The sequence below is a fragment of the Crinia signifera genome, chromosome 6, assembly GCF_055691185.1.
Source record: "Crinia signifera chromosome 6, ASM5569118v1, whole genome shotgun sequence".
NCBI lineage: Eukaryota > Metazoa > Chordata > Amphibia > Anura > Myobatrachidae > Crinia > Crinia signifera.
The window spans coordinates 134138457-134149940 of record NC_139222.1 but is presented as its reverse complement, the minus strand read 5'-3'; positions in this window follow the sequence as shown (position 1 = coordinate 134149940).

Genomic DNA, 11484 nt, shown 5'->3' with positions numbered 1-11484 from the left:
GAGCTGCCCCCTGCATTCGATGGTCGGCGACCATCGAAGGCAGGGCCGCACGCTCCACCAGCTCACGCAAGCTGAGACCACACGGACACTTGTCCGTGTGAAAGCTTGTTTGGGGGCGGAGAGCTGACATCCGGCGATGTCAGCTTTCCGCCCCCATCACTGGCGTCATAGCCTCATTACCATGCATACGCCCCGCGTTTGCATGGGAACGCCCATGAAACGCTGGGCGTATACATAGGTAAATGAGGCTATCAAGCCCCTCACGCCCCTATACGCCCCCTTTGCGGCGTATAATTTTTGTGTGCGGCGATTTCGCCTGCACATGCGCAGAGTGACCTCTGCGCATGTGCAGAGTGAAAACATCGGCGGTACGGCCGCACACGGGCCGTACCGCACAGATTAGAATAAGGGCAATAGTTATGCCAAAGATAAGCCAATATATTAACAGTTTAATACAGTGAAGTGTATAATGATATAATAAACAAATACATCTAATGTTTAGTGATATTTAAAATTATACATTAAACAGTTTACACTGTTACTTGTAATACTTATTGTAACAGTTACTGTTTTTCAATAACAGACTGCAACAGTTATTTCTTATTAGAAAGATCTGACAACCAGACACTCTTATTGATAAGACACAATATACCACACTCACAGTGCTCCAAACAATGCTAAATAGTATTTATATAAACATTTTTACAGATTCATAAACAGTGCAGGTTTTTTTTTTTAACTTGATTGACATTACTATCACAAAACATTCCTAAATTCATATAAGGTTGTGAAAAATATAATCAGTTTTACTCCATATGTGCTAATGTCCTGTTATATAGACGGTTGGTTGGACATTAATAGTGAAAAGGTAATGAGGCTTTTGAACTGTTGTATCACTTCCTTTTGGCAGTGATACAAGACCCCCAGTGGGGAATAATCCTTCCTACCAATATTAGTATACCCCCAAATGCATAGCATATATTGCAAAGGCTCACTGCATAAGGGATACAGAAAGGCTTGAATTTAATTTAATCTATTTTTATACGACAGGCCCATTTGTCCCATTTATCTTAAATAGAAAATTAATAAAAGTAAAGTTTAAAAAAAACGTATTTGACATATTAAGAGTGCCCCATAAAGAGAGTCATCTTTTCCTTCCCCATTGATACTGTGTATATTTGGACTCAGGGGAGCACCATCAACTCCAAAATTCAGCTATGCCCAATTCGGGTCATAGTCACCTTTTTCGAGAATTGGTTACAGGTCACCCAGGCCGTCCCCCACCACAGGAGAGACTAGGTCTCCCTTGACCTTTCTCACTTAAGGTGGGCAAGAACCTTGTGCGGAACCCAAAAACCACACTCCAGCCACAAAATAAACATCAGCCCGGAGAACTGTTAATGAGGGTGCTACCAGAGATTTACTATTTTTGTCAATCAAAGATTTTCCAGTATTAGAGATTTGCACTATTAGCTTGTTATGGTTCCTATACTGTAGATTAAACAATGATTGTCTGCACTATGCACTAATGCTGAAAGCAGTTGTCTTCTTAGGAGCTCAACCAAAGCTCCAAATAATTTGCACAAAGATGAAAAATAGAATGTAGAAACCAGCGCTTAAAACACACTTTAGTTGCAGTAGTTGAATTCTACAGTCCCAGCTAATTCCTTTCATGTCAGACTGATCAAGGAACACAGAAAGGTTTTTGACCTTACGACTATGTCATATAATTTCTGGGTATACTCCTTTAAATGTAAAATAGGTGACTCCACTTACATTATGGACCTTATTTAGGTGCGAGGAATGTTTTATGTGCATGTGCAGATGCAGGGTGCGTGTGACCAAGGCGAAAGGGGTGTTCACAGGGTGCACGCACCCAGGATTGCGGAAGGGGGGCATGCGGCGGGGCAGGCGATATCCCCATGGGAATGCCCAGCAAATCGCCCGGGGTCATGGGTGGAGTGGGCGGGCAGCTGAAACCCCACTTCCGCCCACTTCCTCCCAAGGGTGTACTTCGCCATCATTTGATGGTCAGCGACCATTGAAGGATGGGGGTGGTTCCCCCATGCCTGCGAATGGATGTTTATTTTAAACATCCGTTCACAGCCAGAGCGGGTGAACCCACGCTGTGAGGGGGGGGGGGCGCCCCGGCATTCGCCAGGTGGGGTTTGGTGGACTCGCAAGGTTGCAAATTTGCAGCCCTGCGAATCAACCAAAATAACTCCTCATATTCCTTACTCGAGTGCACATAAAGGTATCTTTTTACAGCCCATATACAGTACATGCAAATCATGGCTTGAATCACATAGATGAAAAACACATACCTGTACTGTAGTATTTCTGCCTCACATGTGCAACGGAATCTGCTGCACTATATAAGAAACTGTAAATAAATAAACAAATGTGCCGGTAGTGGTTTCTTTGCACCCACATAGGTGTAGCTGGCGGAAATCATGTTACACCTAATCCACAGGAATAACACATCTTATTCTCACAATTACAGGTACAATGGGTAAACAAGTAAAGCCAGGATATACAAAAAGGAATCAGATCCTTTTTTACTGCATTCCTTCCACTTCTCCACATTCCATATGGTTTTTCTCTCAAGGTCGTTTCTTCAATATTTGCATATGGTGGAAAAATGAGAGAAAATCCAATGTGTAAAGAACGTCTTAATTCAAATGATTATGATAATTGGAAAATATGACATGGGCGTACCGCAACTCACTATTTGTAAGTTGGTATACACGTATCAAGGTTTCTTTAGAAGGAATTTCGTACCACTACTCACGGTCAAAAGAAATTTTCAAAATATATAATGGTTTCTTTCAAGATTCTTCTTTTAAAAAATTGATTTATTTAGAAATACACTCCAATAAAAAAACATAATAATGAAATATAAACTTTTATTAGACCTCAGGGTGAGGGCAGTGTTGCCGTGAAGTCTACACACGCATAAAAGATCCAGATCCAAGGTGCGTGTGGACACTCACAGGACAACTACCTGCGATGTGTTACTTATTTACCACTGAGTGCCGCCGTGCGCTGCCTACTACATATTGACCCAACCGGGTTCTTTTAGAGGTCACCAGTATCATTAAATTTTCCTTACAAGGTGTGCTGCCTATTTGGAGTATATATATATATATATATTTATATATATATATATATATATATATATATATATATATATATAAATCTTGTAGTTCCGCACTCCCAGCCAACAATGTAACAAATATGCTCCTTTAAGGTGACACAATGTGTCCCAATGTATAGCAGGGTTGGATAGTCCAATAAGGGCACTCACCAGTAAATCATAAAAGGTTTATTCAGGGTACATTACCAATCAGGCATAGTAGTCTACGTTTCGGCCACCAGGTGGCCTTTCTCAAGACAGGTCAGCATAGACGTCCACACAGTACAAGAGTCAGGATGTATACATACAAAGACAAAAAGGACACCAACTGTGCTCAATAGAACAATAGCAGCACCTCTGAGGGGTCCCCTGTTAGCTGAGATCCAAGGGTTTTAGAGATCAGGGAGAGAGTTTCAGAGTGCGCTAACAGTAAATACTATTTTTTTTATAAAATAATTTTATTTATTAAAAAATTTAATACAATTGATAAATAATTTGCAGTAATTTTAGGTTTCCAAACAGTATAGCGAGCCCTACTCGCTATACTGTTTGGAAACCTAAAATTATTGCTAATTATTCATCAGTTGTATTACATTTTTTATTAAATATCATTATTTTATAAAAAAAAAATGTATTTGCTGTTAGCGCACTCTAAAACTCTCTCTTTCCCTGATATATATATATATATATATATATATATATATGAAGCAGCATGTAGGGGGGCACTCCAGTCACACACCGATGCTTGCAGTAATAATTCTTTATTTTGAATATCAGCAACATTTAAATACTAAGGTATTGTCTTCAGGCTAAAGAATACAAACAGGACTTACCTATTTAACAGACAAACACCCCAGTGAGACTCGCACCAGCAGCGGGCCCCCACCATGGACAGCGCACACAATAGACGTCACAGTCCGCCGGCTCTGCAGCCAATCGCACTATGCATCAAACGTGATACCGTCACCACGGTACCAAAAAAATTGAACACTATCATACCAAATCACATATAACACAGAGAATAAAAAACAAAAGTAAGGTTGACATGGAATATGAGCTCCATACTGTATACCACTGAATAGCACAACAAGTCAGGTTTAATTGCAATCGCAATTGAGCTCAAAACGATCAAAGTTCTATGGACTTAATTTTATCCAGTAGCGATGGTGGTCCAAAAAACGGAGCAAACCATATTAAACCATCCCTTTAGGGGTGGCAATGAGGGCCCTCATCACCGGGAGCACCAGTACACCTGTCGTGGTGGACAAAGTACCCAACAAAGGGGGAAGAAAACCACCCAGCTAAAAGAAGAGTTAATAACAAAACGTATCTTCATATGTTTTGACGACTGTAGAAGCCCAAGTGTTATCTAAAGCAGTGGTTTTCAACATTGGTCCTCAAGTACCCCCAACAGTGCATGTTTTACAGGTCTCCACACAGAGGCCCTTATTCTGATCGGTGCGGCCCGATCAGAATATGCGGCCGCAACCGTGCAGGCGAATCCCCGCCTTCCATACGGATCGCCACCTGCCGTCCGTATGCGGATATGTGGCGATCCGCATGAAATTGGACGGGGATACGCCTCCTCCGTCTTGGGAGCAGCCCCTGCATTCGATGGTCGCCGAACATCGAATGCAGGGCCGCACGCTCCACCAGGTCCCGCAACACAAGACCACACGGACACTTGTCCGTGTGAAATCATGTATAGGGGCGGGCAGCTGACATCCGTCGATGTCAGATGCCCGCCCCGTACCCACGCGTCACGGCCTCATTACCATGCATACGCCCCGCGTTTGCATGGGAACGCCCATGAAACGCGGGGCGTATGCATAGGGTAATGAGGCTAAGTAGCCCCTCACGCCCCTCTACGCCCCCTGTGCGGCGTATAAAGAATCCGTGCGGCGAAATCGCCTGCACATGCGCAGAGTGACCTCTGCACATGCGCAGACGATCAACATCGGCGGTCCGTCCGCATGCGGGAATTTCCGCACCGATCAGAATAAGGGCCAGAATCACAGGTGAAATAATTAGCTCCACCTGTGATCTTTTAAAATGTGTCAGTGAATAATGAGTGCACCTGTGCACCTGCCAGATGAGCTGGAAAACGTGCACTGTTGGGAGTCCTTGAGGACTGAGGTTGAGAACCACTGATCTAAAGGATTGTCTTACATTCCTTCCAGATTCTTCAATGACTTTGAATGGACATTAGAGCAACATCATCTGGTGAGACAATTATGCCTGAAAGAATTTTTCAACAAACCCACTAATGACATTCCTACTAACAGCGAGACTAACACTAATGTGGCCACTATAGGGGTGATCCTGAATCAACTCTGTAAAATCATGCCTAAATCAATATTCGATCCCCAGTCCATACGTTCCTTTTCCAGAATAACTAATGTAGAAGTTCAAGTATCTATTAAGGGTCAGGAACCAGTGCATAACAATTTCAGTAAAAGTGAAGACTTGGCTTCTAATAACTCTCTCATATTCCACCCTGCGGATAAAGGGGGAACATTGGTTATAATGGATGTTGGTAAATATCATGCACAAGTGATGGTGCACCTTGACGATTTATTCACTTTTTCATGCCTTAGAAGTGATCCCTCAAATCGTTTTATGCTGGAGTTGCGTAACAGTCTGCTACAGATGCAGGAGTTATTACTATGGCTCTTATGAAAGCGCTTCTACCATCTTACCCATTGGTACCTCCATTTTACTGTACCCCTAAAGTTTATAAATTAATCGTGGACCCACCTGGCCACCCTATTGTGGCAGCTCATGGGTCCCTGATGTAGCCAACCTCTGTCTACAGTATAAAGACAGTCTCCTGCAGCCTTGGATTCGCGGCCACCCTAGGTACCTCCTTGATACCATTAATCTATTACATAAGCTTTATGCATTACCTCCTCTTGGGGATGATATGTGTATATTCACAATCAATGTTTGTGCCCTATATACATCTTTCCCCATGCAATGGGTCTAGCAGCATTACGTCTTTTTTGTCTAACAATGTGTTATACCAGGGCCCGGATATTAACTTTTTGTTAGAATTGATGACACTAATTTTGACTAAAATTTTCATTTATGGAGGTAAATACTACCTGCAACTCATGGGGTGTGCTATGGGGGCGGTGGTAGCCTCCTCATACGCAAACATCTTCATGTTTGAGTTTGAGGAGTCATTCTTCTTTAATAACCCCATGATTGCTGACTGCATAGTCCATTACAATCGATATGATATTTTATTGTTTTGACGTGGACCCCTAGGAGACCTCAGTAGTTACATCGAGACACATAATTTAGACTCTAGTCCAATCAAATTTACTTTCTCTTCCAGCTTTTCAGTAGTCCATTTTCCACGATGTGTCAATCCAGCTATCAGATGGCAAAGTCTTCACGTGTTTATTTATAAAACCCACTGATAAGTATAACATTTTGGAATATTCTAGCTGCCATCCTAGGCCTATAATACACAGCCTGCCTTACTCCCAACTCCATAGGGTTAAGAGGATAGTGTCATATTTTGATGAGGCATCCAGACAAATGAACTTCAGAGAACCAAGGAATTTTTTTTAGCTCTTGATCGGTCCAACCTTATTGTTCCCTAGATGGCTGAGAAAACCCGGGGGGTCAGCTCCCATGGGTCACTACTTACAATCAAAATATCCCTCAGGTTTGTATAATTGTTCGTAAATACTGGCCCCTCAAACAGACCGATGGAGCCCTTATTACCCAGATACAAACATTCTAAGAGCATTAGAGACATCATATTGAAATCTGATGCTTATCTCCAGTCAGTGAGACCCCAACAGAGGCAATTGGGCTGTGTTAGATGCACATGTACTATGTGTAGATTCTTAATACCCAGCTCTACGTTAAACCATTCCCATTCAGGTAAACCAATACAAATAAGACCTACACTAACCTGCAATACGACATTTACTGTGTATCAAATAATCTGCCCTTGTGACTTATTTTATATCGGTAAAACCGAGACTGCCTTCAAAGTACGTATGACTGCTCACTGGCCGGCTATATGCAATGCTCTTAGTATTGGGTCCAGCCTGCCTCGCAGCACTTTTTAAATGCGAAACAATGTCTTTCATCCCTCAAGTACCGTTTGATCTACCATGTCCCAGAGGTTGGCTGCATCAGGGACCCATGAGCTGCCACGATAGGGTGGCCAGGTGGGTCCGTGATTGATTTATGAACTTTATTTATTTCATGCTTTTAATAGTGCGGCACTGGGAGCCGCCAATCTCAGTAACGTTGTCCACTACCTATATGTGTGTGTCCATTTGAATAAATAAGTTTTTTATGTTATCTGCACTATGAAGCACCCATTTTGTCTACCTATATAGATCTTTTAATTGCTGGATTCAGGTGCCATGGAGGTCTTTAAAGGAGCAGCTGGGTTTCATCACACCTGAGTGCATTATACAACGCTGTGGAAACAGCGGATTGATATTTAGGGGACTTGTAGTTCCACGGACATTCTTATATATATAACCATCCTCATATTGACTCTATTACAGACCTTTGACCTTGAGTCAAAGCTAATACCTGACAGTGCATAACTCCAGAAAAACCAGATGCAAGTACAGTAATTCCCACTCTAAGAAATAGCCTAAGGCCAAGGAGAGAAATACTCCACTAGCCTGAAAATCTGGATGCTTAGAGCCAGAAACAGAAAAATTATTTAGGGTCATAACCCAACTTCACAAAAATCCATAAAATCTGGTTAGTCCACAAGCATAGGCAATTCTGACCTTCCCTCAACCACTCTTCATTATCTAGATCAGTTATTATAAGATAATATGTAACCTAAAACCATTAATAAAATCCAGGCACTTAAATAAAAATTGAAAAAGACTGTCCATAAAGAACTGCGTGCTCCAATACACAAAAGTGTTATACGGATAATTTTATGCATTACAGTTTTAGGGGTGTAGGTTGTGTCATGGGTTAACAGGTTACAATGAAGTTACAATAAAGGCTTAACAACATTAATACTTAAGGGCATAGTCAATTACCTGCAGGACTTTGCTGCAAATGATTTAGAAAAACCTGTAACCAATTTTGGATTGCCACATGCATGTAATCTCAATAACTATGGTATTCCATTTTTAGAAATTGATTGTGGGTTTTTTGCGGCAATTGAGATGAAAAAAAACCTGTCACCTGTTCTGTCTATTCCAGTCTCTGCTGCAGCTTCTTCACATTGTGGTTGGTTGCTGCATTGACTACTTCCCAGACAGATGTACGTGATGGCACAACACTCTGGGGACACAATAGACTCTCAATAAGGTCAAAGGGTAACAAATATGCATAACAAGAGGTTCACAAATAATTATGATAAAGAGGTGTATTTTGCCAGGAAGAAGGCTTAAAAAGGTGATTCTGGCGTGCAAAGGCAGTAGCTGAGGAGAAAATGGCCTGGCCAATAGATCCTTTTTTAAATATATAAGTGAAAGGAGAAAATCAAATGGAGGAATAATAAGATTTAAGACAACAAATGAGAACTTGGTGGATGGACAAGGCAATAGCAGATCACCTAATTTATTAATAAATAATTAAATAAGTTATTGAGGATCAGCCTACCCCCAATTTCAGAATGGTCAAGAACATGGGCCCTTATTCTGATCGGTGCGGCCCGATCAGAAATATGCGGTGATGTCCGTCTTGGCGAATCCCCGCCTTCTATACGGATCGCCACCTCCGTCCGTATGCGGATATGTGGCGGTCCGCATGAATGTGGACGGGGATACGCCTCCTCCATGGTGGGAGCAGCCCCTGCATTCGATGGTCGCCGAACATCGAATGCAGGGCCGCACGCTCCACCAGGTCCCGCAACACAAGACCACACGGACACTTGTCCGTGTGAAATCTTGTATGGGGGCGGGCAGCTGACATCCGGCGATGTCAGATGCCCGCCCCGTACCCACGCGTCACGGCCTCATTACCATGCATACGCCCCGCGTTTGCATGGGAACACCCATGAAATGCGGGGCGTATGCATAGGGTAATGAGGATAAGTAGCCCCTCACGCCCCTCTACGCCCCCTGTGCGGCGTATAAAGAATCCATGCGGCGAAATCGCCTGCACATGCGCAGAGTGACCTCTGCACATGCGCAGACGATAAACATCGGCGGGCCGTACGCAAGCGGGAATATCCGCACCGATCAGAATAAGGGCCATGGCAACTACAAATGCTAAAAAATGCTAAATCATGCACTTGGCTCACAAAAACCCAAAGGCTGAATATGGTATCACGGGTACTATAATGTAAATTACTGAGGAGGAAAGAGATTTAGGAGTCAATATTTCGATTGACTTAAAGGCAGGTAAGCAATGCAACCAAGTAGTGAGAAAGGCAAGTCAGATGCTTGGTTGCATAGGGAGAGGAATCAGCAGCAGAAAAAAAAAAGTAATAATGCCACTGTATAGGTCATTGGTTCGGCCACATCTGGGATACTGTGTTTTGGAGAACATATCTCCAGGAGGACATAAATACATTTAAGAGCATAGCAAGAAATGTAGCTAAAATTGTGCATAGTTTACATCACAAAATGTACCTGGAAAGACTAAAAGATCTGGTACTTGAATATTATAGCGGCGCCCCCAATGTACATCGTACGATGAACGTATCGCATCGCATGCCATATGCCCGATGGCATGCGATGCGATGCAACGCGATTTTGACCCCCTATACGATTAAAAATCGTATAAGCACCCTAAAGGGTGCTTTTGAGCACCCTAATGGGTGCATACAATGTTAAATGCACCCCCACGCCACCCCCCCACTATTAACGTGAACCCGAAGCGTGGCGAGCGCAGCGAGCCCGCGAGGGGCGGCGGTACGCGTCCTACAACCTTTTCATACCCCCACTATCCACGTCGGCGTGGAGTTGAGAATAGATTAGTGTGGCGAGCACAGCGAGCCACCGAGCCCGAAGCGTGGCTAGCGCAGCGAGCCCTGCGAGGGGACGCGGATACCTTCACAGGTAAACGCGTCCCTTCGCGGGCTTCACAGGTATCCGCGTCCCCTCACGGGGCTCGCTGCGCTCGCCACGCTTCGGGCTCGGTGGCTCGCTGCGCTCGCCACACTAATCTATTCTCTACTCCACGCCGACGTGGATAGTGGGGGTATGAAAAGGTCGTAGGACGCGTACCGCTGCGCTCGCCACGCTTTGGGTTCACGTTTATAGTGGGGGGGGGGGTGGCGTGGGGGTGCATTTAACATTGTATGCACCCATTAGGGTGCTTAACATTGTATAAGCACCCATTAGGGTGCTTATACAATGTTTTATCGCATCGCATCGTATGGCATTGTATGCCATGTACAATGGCATACAATTTGAAAATTGTATGCCATCGTACACTAACCAATGACATCGCGTCGCATCGCATACCATCGCATGCGTTATGGTATACGATGCAATGGGCACCCCCAAAATACACAAGTACCAAAGATCTTAACATGTATAGTTTGGAGCAGAGAAGGGAAATGGAGGGCAGGCATGATATACATTTTCAAACTTACCAAGGTATATAAGGGAGACATTCTTCAAAGGAAGTAAAGTAGTATAACTCGAGGACATACACTGAAAGAGAGGTAGGTACAGGGGAAATTTAAGGAAAAATTACTTCACGGAAAGGCTAGTGGATAAGTGGAAAAGCCTCCTGTCAGAGATGATAGAGGCTAAGACATTAAATCAATTTAAACATGCTTGGTATTCCTTTATCCATGCCTATTAATGTTTACTATTAATATTATTATCTCTAAAATCATGCTTTATGGTGAATTAATAACATTGTTGCAAATATTGGAACTACTGTATGTTTAATACTTATCTGTGATGTGCTGGTTCCTGAACCTGTGAAAGAGAAGATTTCCAGGCCAATAAATATAGCTTACCCTATAATGTTATTAATCTATGTATAACTACTGAGAAGAAGAAGGCTGTAGAATGGTGACAACTCTTGAGGTAAAGAGAAGCAAAGGGTTAAGTTAAATATACTTACCAACTGAGGTATTTGCACTTCAATTGCACTTAAACGCCAATCTGAGGCTTGGGTGGAGGAACTAAAGAAGAAAACACAAATGGCGAGATTAGATTTCCTAAATATATTTTATATAATCATCATACTCCTGTCTGTGATATCTCCTGCATATAAATGTAGGAACAATAGATGAATCATGCAGAGAAAAAAAAAAATTATATGATTTAAGGAACTAAGAACATTCTTAAATTGGCTCCTAACATGATCTAGGAATTCAGGTGTGACCTTAGACAAAAATGTTTTAGCCCAGTTTCCTTCTTTAGTAAGACAGTTAGAGCTTA